This window comes from Chinchilla lanigera, unplaced genomic scaffold (assembly GCF_000276665.1).
Source record: "Chinchilla lanigera isolate Chin_1 unplaced genomic scaffold, ChiLan1.0 scaffold00013, whole genome shotgun sequence".
Classification (NCBI taxonomy): domain Eukaryota; kingdom Metazoa; phylum Chordata; class Mammalia; order Rodentia; family Chinchillidae; genus Chinchilla; species Chinchilla lanigera.
In genome coordinates this window covers 15,654,794-15,677,354 of record NW_004955414.1, presented here as the reverse complement: position 1 = coordinate 15,677,354, position 22,561 = coordinate 15,654,794, and the positions used below count along the sequence as shown (strand labels likewise).

General features: G+C 53.5%; 1 protein-coding gene across 2 annotated transcripts in view; it reads right to left on the bottom strand.

Annotated features, from left to right (window-relative positions):
- Wnt11 (wingless-type MMTV integration site family, member 11) overlaps positions 1 to 2,877 on the bottom strand; it is a 20,281-nt gene extending 17,404 nt beyond the window's left edge. Inside the window, exon 1 of one of the 2 annotated variants that reach the window (XM_005379875.2) lies at positions 2,447 to 2,877. The gene's annotated coding sequence lies outside the window, so the exon portion shown is untranslated. Of the gene's footprint in view, positions 1 to 649; positions 2,416 to 2,446 lie in introns of those variants that run through there. The other variant, XM_005379876.2, reaches the window with a different exon arrangement.
- Between the last annotated feature and the right edge of the window lie 19,684 nt (positions 2,878 to 22,561).

Here is a 22,561-nt window from a genome sequence, read left to right as displayed (position 1 = left end):
GCAGGAGCAGGAAGAGGGGGTCCTCAGCTGACTCTCTGCGTTTCGGCAAGCCTTCAGCCACCCCAGCCTCAGTATCCCCTCCTATAAAAGCAACCGACTGGACTTCACGCGTTTCCTGATGCCTTTCCAGCCTCTCAGTCCTGAGTCTTCGAGCTCCCCTTCGCCTGTTTCCACTAGTACGTATACCTGTGTAATGTGTGCGTGTGTGCCTGAAGTATGCGCGCGCGCGCACACACACATACACACACACACACACACACTTCCAGTATTTGGGGGGGCGGCTTCTAGCATAACTCAGAGGAAGGCAAGGGGAAAACCCCGAATTACATTTTTGCTCCTCCACAGTGTCCTCCAGGGAAGCGCACGACACAGAGACAGTACAAACTTGCTTGCGGGTTAGGATCTCAGCGGGCTTCGCGGTGTAGGACAGCCCTCTCCTCCCACCTAGGCTGTCTCCAAAGCCTTTGTCTCACTAGTCCTGGGAGTTTACCGCAGCCCTCAGAACGAGACACACATCTGTTGGCTGGTTGCGGGGGTCGAAACTTCAGTCACTCCCCCCACCCCCAGCGCAGGCACCCCGCAAGGCGCCAAGTATTCCTGGGTGGGGAGGAGGTAGGGGCTGCACGCAGAAGAAGGCGCGCAGACTTACAGCGGGGAACAGTGTCCAGCACCGCTCTGCAGGGAGAGGAGGGGCTGCCCGGGTCGCACAGAGGACGAAGACCCAGGCCTCCAGCCACTCCCTGAGCCGTCCGAGCAGCTCCAGCGGTGCCCGGCTTCTCCCTCCGCTGCCCCAGATCACCGCTGGGGCAGGCGGCTCTTGGTCTGGGCCTCTAGCCTTGACAGATTATTCTTGTCCCATGTAAGAACGTCCAGGAGAGCCATGCGGGCCGCTGGGTCACCCTCAGCTGCGTCCTGCGAGTCAGCGCGCTCTCGCCTCCCGGAGCCCCCGGCCCGCCAGGGGGCGCTAAACCCGGTTCAAGGTGGGATCGCCGCAGCCTCCAGCACCGTGGGACTTCAGGCAAGACTTCTCTTCCTGCACCGGGGGTCCGGGTCTGGGCATGGGATGAGGCGTGGAGTGAGTGTCCTCTCAGTCCTGGTCACTCTATAGGATATCCACTTGCCTTGATCAGGCCTGACTGACCGGCCCCTTACTTCAGGCTCTGCGCGGAGTCTCCTGGGGTCAGGCGCGTAGTGGGCTCGCGTCACAGCGCAGCGTGTAAAGGACAGAGGTCCCTTCTGACCCCACCGGGGAACAGATCCAAGTCACCCCGCCTTCAGCAGGGGCTGCCCCGGGCTGTGCACATACAGGACCCCGCAAGCGCAGCAGCCCCAGCGCCGCGCTGTCAACAGGTGGTCCTAAGACTTGGGGTACGGTTTCTACAAGCCCCCGCTCGGGCGGCCTCTCCGGGCGCAGCTGGGGAAGATACGCAAAGCTTTAGTTACCCAGCCGCGTCAGTGCCGGGCGGGACGGGCGCCGCGCGCAGCGGCAGAGTCCACGCCTCGAATAAGGTGCAGCGGCCTCAGGCAGCGCAGCCCTCAAAGCAGACCCGGCGATCCCGGGACGCTGAGCACCCGGGAGCACGGCTTCAAGGTTATCTGCGAGGCGGAGCGAGGCCTGGCCAGCAACCTGGTTGTGACCACAGCCTCGAGTAATCTGCCTGTCTGTGGACGCCGCTGCGGGTCGCCACGGATACCGGGTGTTTTGGAAGTGGGTAGGAAGGGCGGGGAACTAGGGAATCCTTTTACTACCCCACTGGGGCTCGACTCTGAACGCCCAAGGGCGGTGCACGACATGGGGGCACCTCGAAGCGGGGCGGTGGCGGTGGTGGAAGTGCGGGGCTCCGGCGCGAGCTCAGCCAGATGTTCCAGGAGGCTCCAGATGTGCAGTGGGGCGGAGTACAGGACTCTTCCTCCCCAAATCCCAGCCTGGAGCTCAGGTCTATAAACAAACTCGGTTCTCCCCACCCTCGTTGCCTTTGGGAGCGGTTCACAAAACAAGGCGTCCGCTCCCCACCTCCCGATTGGGTAGAAGCCGCCGGAGTTCTCTGCCTTTGCCAGCCTCGCCACACACACCCTCCGCCGCGGGATCCAGCCCCCCACCCCCGGACGGCTCGGGCATGACCTCATCTGCAGGCTGGCTGGGAGGGAGCGGGGTCGAGGCCCGCGGTAGGGGACAAGGCCTGAAAAGCTCGGACAGGGCCGCAGGCACCGCGCAACCCACCCCACTCTCCGTCCCCTCCAGTCCGCGTCCCCAGGCCCACGAGGTTTCGCTCGCAAAGCGGAATTCCTGGGAGTGCGGCGGTGGAGAAGCTTGGAGCAGGACTTAGCTTGCTTCCCCTGTGCCCCAGGGGCTCGCGGCGGGTGCGCGAGAAGCGCCTTCACCCTCGGCCTCGGCGCCCCGTGCCCGGTGGACCCCTGCTGGAGTCTGGTCTCGACCACTGCTCACCTCTCGGGGTGCTCTCCGGTCGCGCCCTGCGTGCCCCGCCGTCCGGGTCAGTCCCAGGAGCGGAGAGCGCGGTCCCCAGCGCGCCGAGCGCACTTGCGCTAACGGCGAGGGCGCCCTCTGGTCCAAGCGTCAGGAGGACGCCGGGAGTCTGGCGCACAGCAGCAGGTTCGGGTGCCGCGCGGATGGTGGCGCGGACTCGGGCTGCTCTCTCGGCTGTGCCCCGCTCACCCCGGGCCTGCTCTTGCCTGCTCGCCGCGGCTCTCCCCCGTGCCGGCGCGCTCTGCGGAGCAGGCCGCCCCATCTGCTTTATAAGGCGCGGGCGGCCGCTTTGATCCGCCCACGTCAGCGTGCCGAAACCCCACCGGGCGCGCGCGAGGGGCGGGGGAAGGTCCTTGCGGGCGCCTCGGACCCACGGCGCCCGTCAGCCGCTCCAGACGACTTCACACCCTGTTGAGGTACAGAGGCAGACTTGCTCGCCACAGCTGGTGTTTACCGAGCGTGCCTGCTGCATACCTGCTGAGCGCCAGACGCGCTCAGGGCCCACTTAAGGCCCATCTCGAATCCTCGCAGCAACTGGACAAGGAATCTCAACCCGACAGAGGGACGTCGAACTTGGATCTCAGTCTGGGGCCCCCGCATCTCTAGGTGTTTGTCTCTCAGCTTGCTTCTCACAGGTGCCAGGGGTCGTGAGACTTGTGCCCCTGTCCAGTCCTGGCCCTTCGTGGTACCGTCTCTCTTGGCTGCTGGTTCCAGTTCCTGAGTTTGGTCCACGATCCCATCCTCTCAGCAGAGAAGGGCAGCGCTGTAAACCTTGGGCACCAAGCTTGGCTGGTGATTCCTTGGCAAATGTTGGGGAGTCTTCAAAAGGTAAAGGGAACCAAAGAGGTGGAGCCCAGCCTAGGGCTGGGCCGCCCCTTCCCCCAGCCAGACCTGCCGCAAATCCCAAGTCGGGTCCCCCTCTTTTTCACAGTCTGCCAGGGGCTATGGTTTCATAAGCTTCTGTCTTCCCGTCTTAGGAACCCCAAGGTCAGAATGCTCTTGAGCAAAATCTAGCTCATTAACAGAAAGGGAAATGGAAACTTTATGAGAAAGGGCTTGTTCGATGTCCCAAAAAGTGCCTGATGTTTTTCCCCATTCTGTGCAGGTGCAAATGAAGGGGCACTCACAGGCTGCCCCCCTAACCCCCCCACCTTCACATACAACACACAACGCTTACATCAGCCTCTCAGCCCCACAAGAACCACCACACACGGACAGCCAGTCCCTCTTACACATAGAGCTGGGACATATCACCAATGGTTGCAAACACAGTACTCAGGAGATCCTTGGACACATCATATACCCACACACACTCAGCAGCACACAGCTGTGAAACGGCCATACACATTCCTTAGGCTGAGGCTGAACACACAGCTCGCCTCCAATCAGCTCATACACAAACCAGTTTGCATACGTGGTGAGAACACACACCGTTCCCAAGCCCGCAGCTCCAACTGTGCATATAACCCTGCACACAGTCACCGCACTGTCCTTGTGAGCACACCCTGGGACATCCAGTCTCCCAGCCCAGAACGCTGGGATCGGATGGGAGAAGCGATGGGAAGGCCATGGGGCTCTGGGTGGGACCTTTAGGAAGTGAGGAGAGGGCAAGGCTGCTCCAACTAAGAGGCAGGGGACAAGGACTCAGAAGTGACCCTGTTTCCCCTGCTCCACCGTCACCAGGCCAGAGCCACTCTAGGTGGCCTTGGTTCAGTAGCCTGCAAATGTTTGCATAAGAAATCTTCTGGCTCCCAGCTGGAGTAGTACCAAAGCAATCTGGAACCACAATAGAGATTTTGGGTTCCACCACAGATTTTGCCCAATTTTATTTGTAGCTGTGGGTGATCTTGAGCAAGGTGTTTAAACTCTCCAAGACTTAAGTTTTCTTTCCTGTAAGATCAAAATAATACAATCCCACAAAATCTTTTACATTTTCCACAATCAAGATTAGTGTCCCCATTTCACAGACATGAAGGCTAAGGCTCAACAGGGGGTCCTTTCAGGTCTCTCAGCTCAGAGTGCAGTATAGCTATGGCCTGCAGTGAACAGGTTGGGGGAGGAGGTGTTAACTTCCCATTGTCTCATCAGACTTGAGGGAGGCCAGGAGACAGTCCCAACTCTCCTGAAGCCCAAGCCTGACCCCTCCTCCTCAAGCCACCCAGCTCTGTCCTGTGGATGAAGATCTGGGCTCAGCTAGCACTGGAAACCCCTTGCTGGGGAAGGCGGTATCAGGGAGGATTTCTAGCTTGGACTGAAAGTCGAAGGGGACCTGGAGCAAGGGTTGGCCCACCTTGTCCCCCTTGCTGCTTGCTGTGTAACAGGGTATACTTTAGCAGTGGATTCCCTGAGGCACTTGCGGGAAGGCTTGAGTTTCATCTTTAGAATTCACTGACCTTTCCCCTTCCCTTTTCATTCTCCTGCCTCGTGCCCAGCCTTCCTGCAGGGCCACTGTAAGGCAGGCCTGCGTTGGCCACCTGGGCTGCAGGCTCAGGGCAGGGCAGGCACACTCCAGCGGCTGCTGCCATGGGGGTGACTATATTTCCCTCTCCTCAGTCAGTGATTCTAATTATCTGATTGTGAGTAGTGCTGAGAGTTTCCTGCTAGCCAGAGTCACAGGATGGCCATTGGCCAGGGGCACACATCTTTCCAGCACCAGCTTCCCCGTGCCCTGCCCAGGAAGGCACCGAGGCTGAAAGGATGCAGGGGTGAGGGCAGCTGCAGTTCCGCTCACCATGCTGGCTCCTGCTGACCCCTCCGCTCACCTCAGCTTCCTTCCCCGGGGGCCAAAGCCTTGGTGGGGAGGGTGGGGGCGCGTGGGCTATTTCCAGGGCCCTGGATGGGGATGAGGAGGGCTGGCCTGCAGCGTGAGCACTACCACTGGCTGGCTCTGAAAAAGCAGGTATAATTTGCTTTCTCCAAGCCTCAATCACCACTAGGTGAAAAGTTGAACTAGGAAACCTCCAAGGGCTTTTTTACCTCTACAACCCAAATCTTAGTCTCCTGACTACAAGCTGTGAATGTGAAGGAAGGAAGCTCACAGACGCTCTCCTTTTCCTGACCCCAGCCACTGGGATGGTGCTGGCTTCCCAGGACCATTTTTGAGATCCCCATTTTTGGTCCTAGATCACACTGGCAGAAATCTCAACATCGCGTCCCAAGGTGGACACAGAGAGACTAAGGGGAGTAGTTTCCAGCCCAAATGCTTTGAGAAAGGCCTGTCTGAGAGGCCAGATTAGTGGGGGCCTGCCTGGCTGTCTCCTGCCCCGGGGGTGGCCTGGTCTGAAGGCCAGATCCTCCAGACCTGGGGGTCACAGGACCAAATGTCAGCACAGCAAGCAGCCTGGCCCTTGGGTTCAGTGGCTCGACTGCTGAAAGCTTTGACATCATCTTTTGCACAAACCTGCTGCCTCCTGAGGTGCTGGGCGACAGCATGAAGGAAAGCTGCCAGTGTGCTCTCAGGACCTGCGCCTGTGTGTGGAGGGGTAGGTAAGACCCTACAGCTCCAGAGTGAGCCCCGCTCCACACCTGCGGCTGTGGGCACGTCCTTCACCACCTCCTCCTCCTCCTCCTCCTCCTCCTCCTCCTCGGGACCTCACTGGAGATATTGTTATTCTACAGTGCAGAGGGAGCAGCCTGGGGGCCAGGGCCGGTGGAGAGGTTTCTTTCCTGGGTGCACATAGCAAAACACCTCCCATCACGTCTGTGAGGGCGTCACTTCTGAAAGGCCGCTTTCAACTGGCGATTGTTTCATCGTGCTAGTGGCTGCTCAGGAGACAATGTTTGTGTTTCTCAGGCCTCTTTTAGCTCCAGGAGAGAAACCCAGCCCTAACTAGCTTAAACACAAGCGACACCGACCGGCTAGGCTGCCTCAGGAGACGTCAGGGTCTCAGAGTGACTGAGGAACAGCTGGGCCTACCTGGTCCTCCGAGGGCTGTGTGGCTAAAACTCACTTCTGTTTCTCGCTGCTCTCTGAACTGCCTGGGTCTCATTTCTCCTCCCTGGGAGAAGGCCCCCTACAACCCCAGCTGGGAATTCCAGGCAGATGAGACCCTCTGCCTCCTCCCTCTGTCAGTCCCAGGGAAGGGGCTGCTTGGCTGCTTGAGTCTAGTGCACTCCCCTTGAGTGACAGCTGTCATCGCCCCGAGGAGGGGCTCTGGGGTTGGCCAGGGGGAGCACTTGTCACCAGAAGCGGTGCAATATGGAACGGTGGGCTCTGGGACAAGGCCCTCAAGATGGCATTTTCTTCTACACTCAGCCTTCCACTTGCCTGAATGAACTTGAACACAATTCATTGTCTCTGCAGACATCTGGGGGCAGAGGAGGGAGTTTCCCCAACACAGGCCCAGAGATCCACCATGCCCAGTGCCCCCACCATACACACAGAGACACTGAGGCTGAGGGAAGGGAGCAATTTGGCATGCATCCCTCGGTGGGAGGTGCAGGGTACAGGGAAATCCCTTCTCATACCCAGCCCAGAAGGCTTGTGGTCATTTGTCACTGGTTTTGAACACTCCTGGGAAGGCCAGTGAAGCAGCTTCTTAACAGAACCAATTCCTCCCATCCTAGGACATAGATCTCTGTGGAATGCGGTTCCACCCAAATGTGAAGTGTATTTCCCCGCCCTTGAACTTGGCCAGCTTCTGGCTTACTTGCCCAGTGGGTGGGCAGGAGGTGAGCAATGTTGTGTGTCCTGAAGCTCCAGCCTCAAGGCCTTGGTGCTCCTCTCTCTCCTTCTTGGGGCCCAAATGGCTGCAATGCCAGGTGCCCGGGCTAGACCCCTGAGTGGTCAGAGGGCTGTGCAGAGACAGGCCCTGCTGTCCCAAGTAGCCTGGCCCTGGCTGACCCACCAAACGCAGCAGCGTGACTGAGCTCAGCACAGTCAGCTGAGCACTCTGGATAGCCCACAGAAGCCGGAGAGTCTATCATTGTTTCAAGCCAGGAATCTAGACATGGCGTTAGGTAGCAACAAAGACATGAAGCTTAAAGAGTGAAAAAGCTGAAAACATGCATTTGTCTAATGTCATTTCTGGAGGGACTGTGGGGAAAAAGGAGCACTTCTCCACTAGTGGTGGGAGTGTAGGCTGGTGCAACCACTGTGGAAATCAGTGTGGACATTCTCAAAAAACTAGGACTAGCGGTCCCTTTTGATCCAGTTATTCCCCTTCTGGGTATCTTCCCAGAAGAATTAAAAACATCATACCACAGTGATCTATGGGCACCCATGTTTATAACAGCACAGATTATAATAGCTAAATCTTGGAAGCAACCCAAATGCCCATCAATGGAGGAATGGATAAAAAAGATACTTTTTTTTTTTTAATATAAGGAGGTATTACTCAGTGGTAAAGAAGGATAAGCTTGAGACATTTCTAGCTAAATGGACGGACCTTGAGACCATAACCATGAGTGAAATACTTTGGGCACATGTGTAAGTATCACATTATCTCTCTGAAAGTGTAAATGCAAACCAAAATGTTATAGATATCGTAAAATAGGAAGAAACTGTTCAAACGGAAAAGGGAACTAGGCAGGGGGAGAGGGAAAGGAAGGAAAGAAAAAATAGGAAGGATAAAATGCAAACAGAGCTTTGTGAACGGGGAGAGGAAGAGGAGCTGAAAGGAGGGGAGGGGAATGGGAAAAAAAGCATCAAGATACATGGTGTACAGGTACAAATGAGTCCGTGATACAATGTACTCATGTACCAGGGACGTGATCATTATGTATACCTAAATCGTGCTTAAATTTAAAAAAAGGGGAAAAAAACCCATGCTACTATTTGTCTAGTGTCATTTCCCACGTTATCACTGAGAGATGTGCCACCCCCGCACACATCCTCGGGGTTTTGACCCCCAGTGCCCCTGCGATGTCCCCGCTGATCTGGGAGGTGCACAGGGCCATGGCGGCTCTGCCTCATCCACTGCTCTACGCCCAGGGCCGCACCAGAGCCAGAGGAGCACTGCGGCTCCCACACACCCGGCGGGCCAGCGAACGTTCCCCACCCAGCCCCAGCCTGCGTGCCCGAACCGAGCCGAAAGTCAGCTTGGGCTCCGCACTGTCACCGTTCGTGTTTCAGCCCCCAGCCAGCTCTGGGTGGATACCCTTCTTTCTCTGAGCCTGTTTTCTCACCTGAAAAATAGGAGGGGTAAGATTTGCTGCCTAGGGTTGCAGTGGGGCCTGACAAGGAGGAGATGATGTATGTGAAATGTTGGGGGTGTGGGCTGTCGTCCTGATAAAGGTTGGTTCCTCTCCTGCCAGGTACGTAAACCGTTCCAGATGGAAAGCTCGTCTGTGCTGAGCACGCACGTCTGTATAAATAATGTGCAGGTGGGAGAGGAATCATCAGGTGGCCGGGCTGGGGGAGGGTGGGGGAGGGGCTGCCGGCAGGGGAAACGAGAAGCAGAGAAGAAAGAGAGAGAGACAGAGTCAGGGAGGGGTAAGCAAGGAGCTGGGGACAGGGGGGAAAATGAGGGAAGGAGGACACCGCTAGGAAGGGCCTCGAGGGCTGGGCTGCACGCTGGGTTTTGGGGGTGGGGCAGACATGAGATGGTCTGCAGGAGGGAGAGCAGGGGTGGGTGCGGGCTCCAGGCTGGGGCGGGTCTGAGGCTGGATGGTGAGGCGAGAGGAGAGGGAGCCTGAGGGGAAAAGCAGGGCAGCAGGAGGAAGTACTGTGCTCGCTGGTGTGGGCACATCTGTCCTGGGAAGCAGGGCCCTTGACCTGGCCCTTGACCTGGCCTAATGCTTCTATCCTGCACTTCTGGGGCCAGGCCCTATTAGGAAGAGCACTTTTTTTGGTTTGTTTTTGTTGTTGTTTTTGAGACAGGGTCTCATTACACAGTTCAGGTTGGCCTTGAACTCAACTTGTAGCCTGGGCTGGCCTTAAACTCCTGGAGATCCTCCTGCCTCAGCCTGGGATTACAGGTGTGTGCTGCCACACGCAGCCTCAGGAAGAGGACTTTTAAATATACAACCAACTGTGAGGAGGGCCGTAGAAGACCTGGGCCTGATTTGCAGCCAGAGAGCCAGAGGGAACACCAATCTATCTGGTAGGCAAGACTCCGAGATCCCTCTTGGGGTCTGTCTACTCATTTTCTTGGCCATCCAGGTCTCAGAGCTGAGCCTCACGGTTGCTAAGCCCTGTCAGGTACGGGTTCCTGTGAGCCTGGTAGCTGCCTTGGGAGGGAAGAAAGCTGAGCAGACATGATTAACCCCATTTTGAAGACAGAGAGACCTAGGCCCAGAGAGGGGAATCAACTTGCCCAAGACACACAGCAGGCATATGGCCGAGCTGGGCCCCTGACTCCTACTCTCAGCCTTGGCCCACAGCACTGAGAAATGGGGCAAGATGTTCTCACCCGCTCTGCGCAAAGAGTGAGGAGAGCCAGAGAGAGGTTGACAGCCATCCGCAGACAACACTTAACCCAAACTGACAATTTAATTGTGAAAATGTGGATGAGGTAGAGTTATGTGCAAGGAAATCCAGACGGTCTGGATCCCTGGGGAGCCTCGGCCAGCACCCCAGTTGCTGAGGAAACGGGAGAGGGCTGGGGATGATGTCACTAGACTCGCTGAGGTATGGGGGCAGGGCCGCTCCTTCAGGTCTTTGGGGCTGTGGGCCTCGCTTCCGGTTGCCCTCACATTTAACCCCTTCCCTTAGGGATGAGGGGATGGGGCTCCTCAGAGCTCCTCGGGGAAGTGGTGACTTGCGCGAGATGATGTAGGAACCAGAGCCTGAACAACCCTTGTCCAGATAAAGATGTCTATTTGTGCTGCAGGCACCTTGAAGACAGGCCTGAGTCAACTCATCTGTGAGTCCCTGTGCCCCTGCACGGGGCTTGGCAAAGAACAGATGCCCAGCTCTGCAGTGAGGGCTGCTCCATCTTTCTACAAAACAGGCAGTGCAGGCCACTTCAGGAGGTGAGACTGCTGGTCATAGCAGCCTTGAGTGAGCCGGAGCCCTAAGCCGTCACTGGCAGCAGCTCTCACTGGGCTCAGAAAGGGCAGACCAGCAGGCCAAAGTACCCAGCAGGTTGGGGCAGGGCTGGTCTGACCCGAGTCCAGGATCCCATGAGTCAAGCCCCTTCTCAGGCCCACAGATATGACATCATATATAATACTTCCCCCGGGGGCAGTGGTCCCCACCTCACCCTGTGGCAGGGATCTGGGCTTTGGGAAGCCCCAGTGTCTGTAACATTTTCTCAGAGTCCCCAATCCTGACCTCAGGCTACCTGCCCAAAGCCTCAATAGTGATACAACCACCCTTATCACAACCCCTACTGTGAGCCAGGCTTTTGGCTGTCACTTTATTTCCTCACCTCAAATACGTACAACTCTAGGGGCTGGGAGTTATTGTGTTCACTTTGCAGTGTAGGAGTCTAAGGCTCTGGGGTCACTTGCTGACCTGCATGCAAAAAAGCTGGGTCTCAGAGTGTGGACCTCTCTGCATTTAAACATCATGTCTGCTTGCTTCCCTAGCCAGAGGCTCATCCCACAGCATGGTACTCCCAGTCCCTGCAGAAGAGGGCAACTGCGATCAGGACTGCGAGCCTCCCTCCCTCTTCTGATAGTAAAGCACCACTCCCTTCCGCCCCCACTCTCTGAGTCTGGTGGGGCTACCTGTCACACAGTACCCGCAGCAGGCCTGGCCTTCTTGAGAATTCCATCTTCTTAGCTACATAACTGGCCCAGGAGGAGCATAAACCTAACCCATAAATAGGGTGTGGAAGGCAGCAGCCCCCTTTGGAATGCAGGTTTTAAAGGTGAGGATCTCCCACCTCACTCCAGGCTTCAAGCCCGGTGTTCTGTGTCATGTGAGGAATTCAAGAGAAAGAAAAGGAAGACGGGAGAGATGAAACAAATGGGGTGGGGGAGGTCATTTGCGTTACCAAGGCCTGTGGCCCATTTTCTGGGGTTCACTGGATGGGGTCTCTATCTGCTCTCTCGAAATGCTACACCCTGACTATGGCCTCTGCAATGGGCTCAGTCCTGTGCTTTGTTACCAGAGGGAAAGATATACAAGTTCCTGCTCTCTAGGATTTAACAGTCAGGGCAGAGGGAGGAGGTGGTGACAGTCTGGGATCTAGTGCGTGCTCTGTCTTCAACTTGCTACATAATCCTCCCCCTCTCTGGCCTCCCCCATGGAGTAGAGGGGGTGGGCACTGGGCTTGGTGGTCTCCAAGATCTCCTCCTCCTCTATCCAGCCACTTTCTAAAAATTGATATACGTATTTTACCCTGTAAGAGCATCTAGTTAGTGGTTCTTAATATATTCATAAAGTTGTACAATGTATAAATGTATTACTAATTGTAGAACATTTCCATCTATCACCCTTCAAAACCCCCACCCGTTAGCAGTCACTCATTCTACCACCACCCTAACCCCTAGAAACCACTCCTCTCTCTCTCTTTTCTTAAATCTCTCTGGATTTTTCTCTTCTGGGCATTTCAAGTTCATTTTCAAGTTTATCTGTGTTGTAGCATATATCAACACTTCCTTTCTTCTTTTGACTGGATAATATTCCATTGTACAGATATACATTTTGTTTATCCTTTCATTGGATGGGTGGAGACTTGAGCTGTGTCCACTTTTTTGGCTATTATACATAATGCTGTTATGGACATTCGTGTGCAAGCATTTGTATGAGATACGCGTTTCCGTTCTCTGGTGTGTGTACCTAGAGATGGAATTGATGAATCAAATGGTAATTGTATGACTTTTGGGGAATTGCCAAGTTGTTTTCCACAGTGGATGTAATATTTTACATTTCTACCAGCAATGTTTGAGGGTTCCAACTTCTCCATGTTTCTGACAATGCGTTTTCTGTTTTAAAAATATTATTATTATAGTCTTCCTACTGGGAAGTGGTATCTCTTTGTGGTTCTGATTGCATTTCCCCAGTGACTAATGATGTTGAACACCTTTTTTTGTTTTTTGAGACAGAGTCTCAATATGTAGCCCAGGCCGGCCTCATACTTGCAGTTACCTTCCTGCCTCAGCCTCCTGAGTGCTGGGATTATAGATGTATGCCACCATACCCAGCAAACGTCTTTTCATAAGATTCTTAGCCATGTGTATATCTTCTTTGGGGGAAATGTCTATTCAAATCTTTTACCCATTTTTAAAAATTGGATTATTTGTCCTTTTCTTATTGACTTGTAAGTGCTCTTTACATATGTTGGATACTAGGATATGAGACACTTACTAGATACTTTATTTAAAAATATTTTCTTCCATTCAGTGGGCTATCTTCACTTTCTTAATAGTGTCCTTTGAAATGTAAAGTTTTTAATGTTCAATTTCTCAAATCTTTGTATTTGGTTATTTGTACTTTTGACATCACATAAAAAACACTGTCTAATCCAAGTACATGAAAATGTATACTGATGTTCTCTTCTAAGAATTTTCTAGTCGTAGCTCTTACATTCAAGTCTTTGATCTATTTTGAATTAATTTTTTTCATATGGTGTGAGGTAGGGGTCCAACTTTACTTGTTTGTATATAGATATGCAGCGGTTCCAGGGTCATTTATTAGGCTCTTTCTCTATTAAATTACCTTGAAACTCTAGTAAAAAATCTTTTGACTATAAATGTATGAGTTAATTTACATAATTGTCCATTAAACGACAGCCAAAAGGTAAGTTACAACAGCACCACGTGAGAGGGGGTGTGGCACGGGGGAAGGAAGAACAAGTCTGAGTCCCTGTGTTTCCATTCCAGATCCACTGTAACACCACATAAACTGTTTCACTTTGTCTTTTAAGAAACGATAAATAAATCACACTGGACACGTTCTCATAAAAAATACCAACTTGGGAATATCCCACATTAATCTTGTTTCCTCCTTGGTCAGGTCTAAGCCCCACATCTGATATAAGGCCCCTGTGAGAAAGCAGGGAGCAGAGGGGTATTCTGGTGGGGGTCAAAGGCAAGGGTAACGACCAGAAGACTGCAAAGGGCAGGGAGTATGATGTGGAGAGTGAGGAGGCCATCGGCCATTGGCTGGTGTTGTGAGGCTGCCTCTCTTGTCTTGTAGTTGGTGAAAAAATAAAAGACTTCAGTGCCTGAGTCACAGCTTGGTAACTCCATGGGAGAGGCCAGCTGTGACATCCACGCACACCTCCTGCCATGGGGCTAGCTGTAAACAGGCTGCATATGACACTGTTGGCTCTACTCAGGTCTGAGGCTGGAGAGGCTGAGTGCAGAGTACAGTGGTTAGGGCCCACTCTGGGGTGGTGGTACGGGGCATGTTTCTTGCTTCACTGTGTGACCAAGACTTGCAGGAGGAAGAAGTGCACAGTGGAACAACTATTTGAACACCTACCACCTGCCAGAGCATTTTGTGGACTTCATCTCGGCTTACCTCTAGAGACACAGGGGTGATGAGACTCATCCCCATTTCCTGGGACAAGAACCTGATGGGAGGATGCATTTGCCAGCAGTGAGCATTGGGGTCTGTCTTGGTTACTTTTCTCTTGTTGCTGAGACAAAACACTCAACACCCAAAATTAAGGAAGGAAAGTTTTATTTAGCTCACAGTTTGTGGAGGTTTCAGTCTGTAATCAGCTGGCTCCAAGGCAGAGTGGCATGGTACGGGGGCAACTGTTCATGGAGGCAGAAGACAACAAAAGCAACAACAGAAAAAAGGGAGGAGCATGAGAGAAGACTTTTTCTGTCCCTTGTATTATATGCAGGCTGCCCACCCTAGGGCAGGTGTAGCGCTCATACCCGTAATCCCAGCATTGGACCATGAATCAGCACAAACTCTAGAAGCCCACCCCATGTCTGCATGAGGCTTTGTGGGGACATCTAGGCATAAACCCCATTCCATCTGCTCTGGGGCATCTGCTCTTCTCACAGTGCCAGCCTACCTACAGAAAAAGAGAAGAGAGCAAGGCAGAGAGGCTCAGCAGAGGGGAAGAATCACACAGAGAAGAAAAAAAATAGAGGCTAAATAAATGCAAATACTCGAAACAAGAGCAGAACTGGCATGAGGCCCTGACCCGGCTGAGCCCTGCAGCGGGTCCTCAGGGAGTGGCCGAGGGTGGGGATGGTGGAAACTGGTTCACCAAACCTGGAGCCAAGAACCAGCTTGGCCTGTAGAGTGGTGGTAAAGCTCTCACCTCAAGATACTAGAGAGGGGAGGCTGGCATGTGGGGAGCAGGGTCTGCTGGGAAGAGCTCAGCACTGAGCCACTCAGGCTGGAAGGGCCTTGCTCCTGCAGGTGCAGAGCAGTAGGCTGGAGGCCGGGACAAGGGAGCGGTGACCCAGCCTTCCTAGCACGCTGCTTGTTCAGAGGACAAACTTCCTACTGTGTAAGTAGGGCCTCTACAGTTTATCGTCCAAACTAGGACACGTAAGAGAGAAAGGGTTGACAGGCATGTAAGGGACCTGTGTGCACCCCCAGCCCCTCCATGGTCAGCCTGGCCCATTCCTTAGCAGCCTTCCCAGCTCTACCCCTCAGCCTCACTGGCCCTCCTCTGCATTTTCTGGAGTACCTTCCCTGACTCCTCTTTATACCCTTTCATTGTTCCTACACACCCTCAAAATGCAGCTTGGGCAAGACCAGTGCCCGTGTTACCCATTCAGAACACCCTGTGCTTTTTGTTCACGGTATTCATGCTGATCCTATCAATAGAACACATTCCTCAGAGTGTGAGTGATTGTTTCAAAGTCTGTGCCCCCTCTCCTCAAGGGCAGGCTGCGTCAGACTTGTCCACTGTTTGGTCCTGATCACTCAGGAGAAATGACTAAATCACCTCCTGAGGTCCTTGTGCTGTCAGGGCTGTGTACCCACCCTGTGCTCTTTGGTGCTTTCCTATATAAGGAGAGAAGGAAGGACGGGAAGAAGGAAGGAAGGAAGAGACCAGGGAGAAGGCAGAAAGGAGGAAGGGAGGGAGGGAGGGAGGGAAGAAAAAGCAGGTCTGTTATGGTTTATATCTACATGTCTCCCAAGAGCCTCATGCTCTCATAGACTGGGATTTTAGAAGATGATTGGATTACCAGGGGCTTATATCTGATTGGCTGTTAGGAGGATGGGGTCAGCCAGAAGATGCAGGTCATTTGGGGGCGTGGCCTGGCAGGGGTTTTCTCCCTCCCCAGCTCCTCCCTTCACTGTCTACTTCCTGGTCCCTAGGAGGTGAGTAGCTTTTCTACTATGCTCCTCGGCCACGCTGTCCTGCCTTGGAGCCAGCTGACTATGGACTGAAACCCACACAAACTGTGAGCCAAAATAACCCTCTCCTCCTTTCAATTGTGGGTGTCAGGTGTTGTGTCTCAGTGACAAAGAAAGTGACTAAGACAAGGTCCTAAAGAAAATAACCTCCTGGGACAATGCGTCCTTCTAAGTCTTCCACCGGCTCTAAGGCCCTTCAAGAAGGACCTGGATTGTAGCCTCTTCCCGGTGTCTAGCCCAGCTTTGGGCCCGAATCAGGGCTTAGGTTGGTCTGAATGACTGACTGCAGCATTGAGCATCATTGTGAATCACGCACAGCCAGAATGGCAAGGAGATGCCATGTAAATGCTAGATTCAGGCCCTGGGCACAATAAACACCAGTCTTCCCCCGACTGAGAGATCGTCTAGCCCAATCAACCACCTTTTTTTTCAGACAGGGTCTTGGTATGTAGTCAGGCTGGCCTTGAACTCCGAGAAATCCTTCTACCTCAGTCTCCTGAGTATGGGGATTACAGGTGTGTGCCACCACACCCTACCTCAACCACCCTTTTCTTTTAGGCGTTAAAAATGTACAATTTACTTTAACGTGTTCACAAAATTGTGCAATCATCACTACTACCTAATTCCAGAACATTTTCTTACCCTCTAAACAAAGCCTATACCCAGTAAGTCATGTCCCTTTCCCCTCTCTTTAGCCCCTGCCAACCACCACTCACCTTATTTTAAAGACAGGAAACCTGAGGCCTAGGGAAGGGCAGTCCCTTACCTAATGTCACATCTCCAGCTAGTGCGAAGGCCAGGAGCACAGCCCAGGGCTCCCAACACCCAGCCTGCCACAGTGAGGCAAACTGAGCTCTCTCGGGCACCCTCAGCCCTGCTCTGGTACCTGAAAGAGTGTTTAGCCATGGCCTGTTGAATAGAGCCTACCAGGCAGATGTACCCTCTAGCTGTGACTAATCCCTCAACTTTCTAGAGCTGGCCTGGGCCCAGAATGGTGCAGGAGACTATTGAGGTGTAGGAGAGGTACTCAGGGCATCATTTCAACTCCGTGAGGGCCAACCTCCTCCCATGGCAGGGAAGGCCTTTGCCCCAGATGGTCACAAGGCCCCGCCCAGCACCCTCTCAAAAGCCCCTTCTCCGTGAAGCCTGGCCTGACCACCTTACATGAAGTTGCAAACAGGCCCTGCTCCTCCCTCTGGGTACTCTCCATCCGTCCTTCTGACGGGGATTTCCTCCACAGCCCCTCCACCAAGCCTCTAACACACTGCACCCTTCTGCTACGGCTTGGACGCTGTGTGCCCTGCCCCGAAGGTTCATGCGCTAGAAGCTTGGTTCTCAATGTAAAGGGACTGAGATGTAGAGGGATCTTTGAAAGGTGGGGCCTAGTGGGAGGTGATTAGATCTTGGGGTCACCACTTTCATAAACAAATTAACGATAGACTGGGTTAGGTGCCACGGAGTGAGTTAGGTCTCTCCAGGATGGATTTGTTTTGGCAGACTGGACTCTTATAAAGCAGGGAAGTCTCCCTGTCTTTCTCTGGCATGTGTGCTCCTTTTGCACATGCTCACTTTCCCTTTTATCTTCTCTGCATGAACTGATACAGCAGGAGGCCCTTACCAGGAGCTCATCAGATGCAGCCACCCAATCTTGAAGTTCCCGGCATCTAGAAACAGCCAAAATGAAGTACCCAGCCTGGGTATTTTGTTATACATGAGAAGATTAAGGCACCTTCCTTATCTGGTCATTGTCTGTCTTCCTCCATCATGTAGCTCCACCAGGGCATGAGTTTTGTCTGCTGTGTTCACTGCTATACCAGTTTTTGGAACAGCGCCTGGTATGCTGAAGGTGTCAACTGAATGACTGGTCTGATGGCGAGTGTTGCAGCATTTAATGGCAGTACTGAGGGCAAGGGGTATTACTCCTGTCCTATAAATGGCAAGGAGAGGTCCAGAGTGCTCATCTGGGCATTTGAAGTGAGTTCTGCCCTTCGCCTTGATCCTCTCAGGGGATTTTGGACTAGGATCAGGATGACCTTGAGGGAGCAGGGGCCAGGTTCCCAGTGTTTGCTATTGTTTTGGGGATCCCAGAAATCAGTCAGTTTTGGAACTAGCCTTTCCTACTTCCTGGAGTAATTCAGTAGCTCTCACATTCCATGCCTTAGCCAAAATGGAAAAAAGAAAGAAAGAAAAAAAGGTAGTGCTTGTTTTTGAAACTGGCCTCAGCTGTGAGCTCCGACATGGAAACTGCTGCTCGTGAGGTCATGGGGCCCGAGGCCCGCTGAGCAATGTTGCTGACACTCTGTACGGTGGGCTGGGCCTGGAGTCCACACACTCTCCTTGCAGAGCCTAGCGAGCACTGTGGGCAGCCAGTGGCTCTGTTGACAAGCCTGGGCCCGGGCCACGGAGCCAGGATGGAGCCAGGCGCTGGGCAGGCAGGGGCACACTCCAGCACACAAGCTGGTGGAGCACCTCACTCTATAGTCCGAAGGTCTCAGGGGATAGAAGACAGATCTGAGCACACACAGGGGGACAACTCTGAGCTGTTCTTTCCAAGGAGGAAGTCAGAGTGCTGTGGTACCCCATCAGTCACACAGCTAGAGGGCAATGGTCTTGGGCTCAAGCCCTGTACTTTGTAAATTCTATCAAAGGAGACACGGCTCCTGCCAAGAGAAGCTGACAGCCTCAGATGGGCTGTGGGGAAACTACTTGATCAAGATCAAATCTTCACTTTACAACTGACAAAACCAAGGCTCAGAAAGGGGCAGGGACTGGCCCGAGGTCATAGAGCCAATCCACAGACCAGGCTGGGATGAAGGCAATCTCTAGACTCCTAGGGGCCAGGAATATTTCTTACCATATCCTGCACTTAAATATTTCCATTCCAGAGGAAGCCCTGCTGTTCCGGAAGAGATGCTAGGCCTTTCCAGGATCCGGTCTGAGGCCGTCTTCCAGGCTTTGCTGTCAAGGCCTATTCCTCAGGGAACAGCTGTTGGCAAAAGCAAGTGAGATATTGATTATCGCCGGAGTCAGTGACCGGGAGTGGTTTAGATTTGCTGGGGGGTGAGGGGGCGTGAGAAGGGATGAGAAGGCAATGGAAGTTTCTTTGAAAAACCAACCCAAGGTATATTTATGTTTACTTTTGCTTGTATTTTCTGATTTTTCTAGTTATATAACTAGGTCTTTGCATTTGAAAGGGATAAACTGTTTAATTGGCAATGGTCTAGAATCCAGGGTTGTCTTGGCCAGGCCTAGCTGTGTGAGCTTGGGCAGGCCCCCACCCTTCTCTGGGCTGTTCTTAGAAATGCTGTGAGAGGGAAATGAATCAAAGGCTCCTGGCTCAGGAGCAGGTCTGCAGCCTATCCATGGGGGACCTGTCTAAAGAAAGAATGCAATAACCAAGGAGTGAGGCGTCTAGAGAAAAGCCAAGGTTCTGAGAAGCCCACTTTGGCTGAGTGCACATCCAGCGCCGTCCGGAAGGTCAGGGATATTGTCCGAGAGATGTGCCCATCCCAGCCCCCATAGGGGGCCTCCCTGGGAGACTGGAGATGGCTCATCAGGCTTCAGCAAGGTCTACAGGTACTCAGATTCCAGGCCTACTAGCAACAGCTTCCTAGGGACCTGGCTCCCAGGAGGGAGGGAGCCCAGGAATGGGACAGGTCATTCCTGTCAGTGGAAAGGGAGATTGCCTGGTGTGAATTATAACTGCAATGGGAAAAGGCACCATCCTGAGTGACAGGGTTAGGGTCAACCTGTCTGATCGTTAGGTGCCTAGAGAAAGGTCTATGTCAGGACCTGACAGGTGAGGGCCAGACTCCAGGCTACCATCCAGTGAAAGGATTAAATGATTTTAATATGCATGAAATATTTACAACCTAGCCTAGCATAAAATAAATGAGCAATAAAAAGTGCTCAGAGAAAGCTATGGCCTAGCTGCAGGGCAACATGAAGCAGTAAGTCCTGAAAGGGAGGAGCCCCTCAGTTCTGGCCCACCTGCCAGCCGGATACTCCACTTTGGAGGGCTCAGGCCCCACCCCCACCCCTGTAGCCTCCAACCAGCACGACCATCTTGCCACTTATTGCGGACAGAGCACCCAGACTGTTCTGGGTTGTGGTGTCACTTTCTGGTCTTTCCTTTTCCAATCCAGCCTGTGCGGGGATCATAGCACCCCACCTCTAACTTATTCCCCCACCCACCTCCGTTCTTCGCTTCCCTCAGCACTGAGCTATAATTTAAAGCCTAGAATTGTAGGTTAGGTAGGGACCCCAAACCTTCGAGCTGGGAGGCAGTGGGTGCCTCAGTGCCTGCCCCCCCTGCAATGATGCACACAGTAGGGGAACTGAGTCTGAGGGGGAACGCCCCCATTCGGAACGGTGAGTCAAAGCTGAGCTGGAGCCCAGCCAGGCCTGGGCTTTCTCCCAGCCTCCTCTGCTCTCAGGGGTTCCCCTGAGGCCACTCTGGAAACTCTGCTTCCTCTGCCCCTCGTGGCCACCCCTCACCTGGTCTTCGTTTGCCACGTCCTCTGCAACTCTGTCTGGGGTAATTCTTCCCAAGCAAGGTCACCTCCTCCGGAGCACGCAGCTAACGAGCTTCATATGTCCAGGCAAAACTCAGCCTGGTGGCGGCAGGACTCAGATGTGCCCACTGAGTGTGGTGGCCGGCCTAGCTGGTGAGGCTGGGGCGAGGAAGGCTCCTCTCCCCTTTGCAGGTAACTGCACACTCCTGGCTGGGGTGAACTGTTGCCAGTATTTAACAGAAACATCTTGGGCAGGAGAGATGTGGAACGGGGCAGGGAGGCTGGAGGACAAATGCATTTGGGTTCTTGGGAACTTACTTCTCCTTTCAAAACTTTTCTAGGTCCTGAGCTGCTGTTTCCACTGAGCTAGCAGCAACAAGGGGGAGAGAGGGACAAGTTGCTTGATGGTAGCCAGCTCTGTGCACACTCTGGGTTGGGACAAATGTCATTGTCTCCAACCTCACGGAAACCTTCCGAGTTAGGACTGTCATTGGTCAATTTACAGAGGAGGAATGTGAGGTTCAGCGAGGTCATGCAGAACCTGAGCGCTCAAAGTGGCGCTCCAGCTCCCTCTCTGCGAGAGCCCACATTCTACCCTGCAACAAGCTGGGTCATTCCAGCAGCCCAGAATGGTACGCTGTGGTCTCCTGGCTTGGTGAAGGGAGAGGCCTGTGCTGTGCTGGGGTTTCAGACACTGCGGCTGCGGCTGTGGCTGCAGCTGACTCACACCTCAATCTTGACAAGGCAGCAGATTTCACATTTACGGAATGGGGGTCATCATCTCAAGTTCAGGTGAGGTAATACCGATCGCCATCCTCACATTCTTAGCCATACTTAGAACACCTTCTGGGAGCCAGACCCCCTGTTAGGGACTTTTTATTGGTTAGTTATGAAGAACTGGGATTCTAGAACCCAGTTATTTTCTAGCTGTGTGACCCTGGTTGTGTTCCTTTACCTCTCTGTGCCTGCACTTCCTTATCTGTGAGGTGAGGAGACTTAGGTCCTATCTCACAGGACTGTGAAATTACATGAGTTAATATCTGTAGAGGGCAAGAAGGATCCCTGGCACAGGTCACACACCATGAGTGTTAGACGACAGCGGGCTCAACCTTGTGAGAGAAGTGTTCTTGTCTGCAGAGTACAGGTGTGGAAACTGAGGTAACACAGTGCAGTGATCCTCACCTTTGGTGCGTCTGAATCACCTGGAGAGTTTGTCTAAGACTTAAGCTCTGGGCCCCACTTCTAGAGTTTCTGGTTCAGTAAGTCTGGGTTGGGACCTGAGAATCTGCGTTTTTAGCGTGTCCCTGGATAATGCTGACGCTGCTGGTCTGGGGGGCCACTTTTTTTTTTTTTTTTTTTTTTTTTTTTTTTTTTTTTTTTTTTGGTTTTTTTGGTTTTCCTCCGGTACTGGGAACCGAACTCATGACCTTGCGCTTGCCAGGCAGGCGCTTTGCCGCTGAGCTAAATCCCCAGCCCCCTGGGGGCCACATTTTGAGTCCCACTGCTCTAGTGAACCTGACTGTGGGTCCTGTCATGCCAGGGCCAGCTGGGAACAGTACCAATGGCAGCAGTGATCTGGAGTGTGAGTAGGTGGGTGGGATTACAAAGAGCAGAAAGAATCTTGGACCAGCAGCCCCAGGCTTCTAGTTCTGAACTGGCTCCAAAGTCCCCATAGGATTTAGTTTAACACACTCTCAGTAAAAGAAGAGTGACAATAATCCTCCCTCACTGGGCTCTGTACAGATGAAACAGGGTGTACCGAGAAGTCCTGGAACAACTCAGACACTGCATGGCGGCGGCAGGGTGGTCTAGGGGAACAATGTCAGGCACCGAGCACTCCCTGTGCTCCTTTACTGCTGTCCCTCTCCTCCCCCAGCGCAGAGGGCTGTTGCTCACGTCCATCCGTTTGTTTCTTCCTTGAACCTTGGTTGGGAAGATCACCACACACTGTCCCCCACACCCATGGCAGAGGCCGGCATGCTCGCTGAGGCCGCAGGCTTCATAAAGGGGCCTGTGTCCGGGCCACTCACCTCCCACTGTGTGTCCAGTGGTTTTCTATTTCAGTTGCTGTAAAAATATCACCTTTGATCTCAGCTTGTGGCTCTTGAAAAAAAGAAGAAACCAACAGACTGGGTTTTCATTCACCCCCGCCCCCACCCCACCTCGGCTCCCTCCCCGCCCTCCTCCTTCCATTCTCTCTCCACTCATCCCTTCCTCTCTGGGTCAACAGCATCCAGGTGGACCCGGAGCATCTCAGACTCTTAGGAATCCACTGGCCCTTATATATCTCCACCTGCCTCGCCTGCATGCCGGCATGGGGTGGTTCTCTGAAGAGGGAGTATAAATGAGGGGAGGCCATGGGAGATGACCCTCTCCCCTCCTCCCTCTATCCCT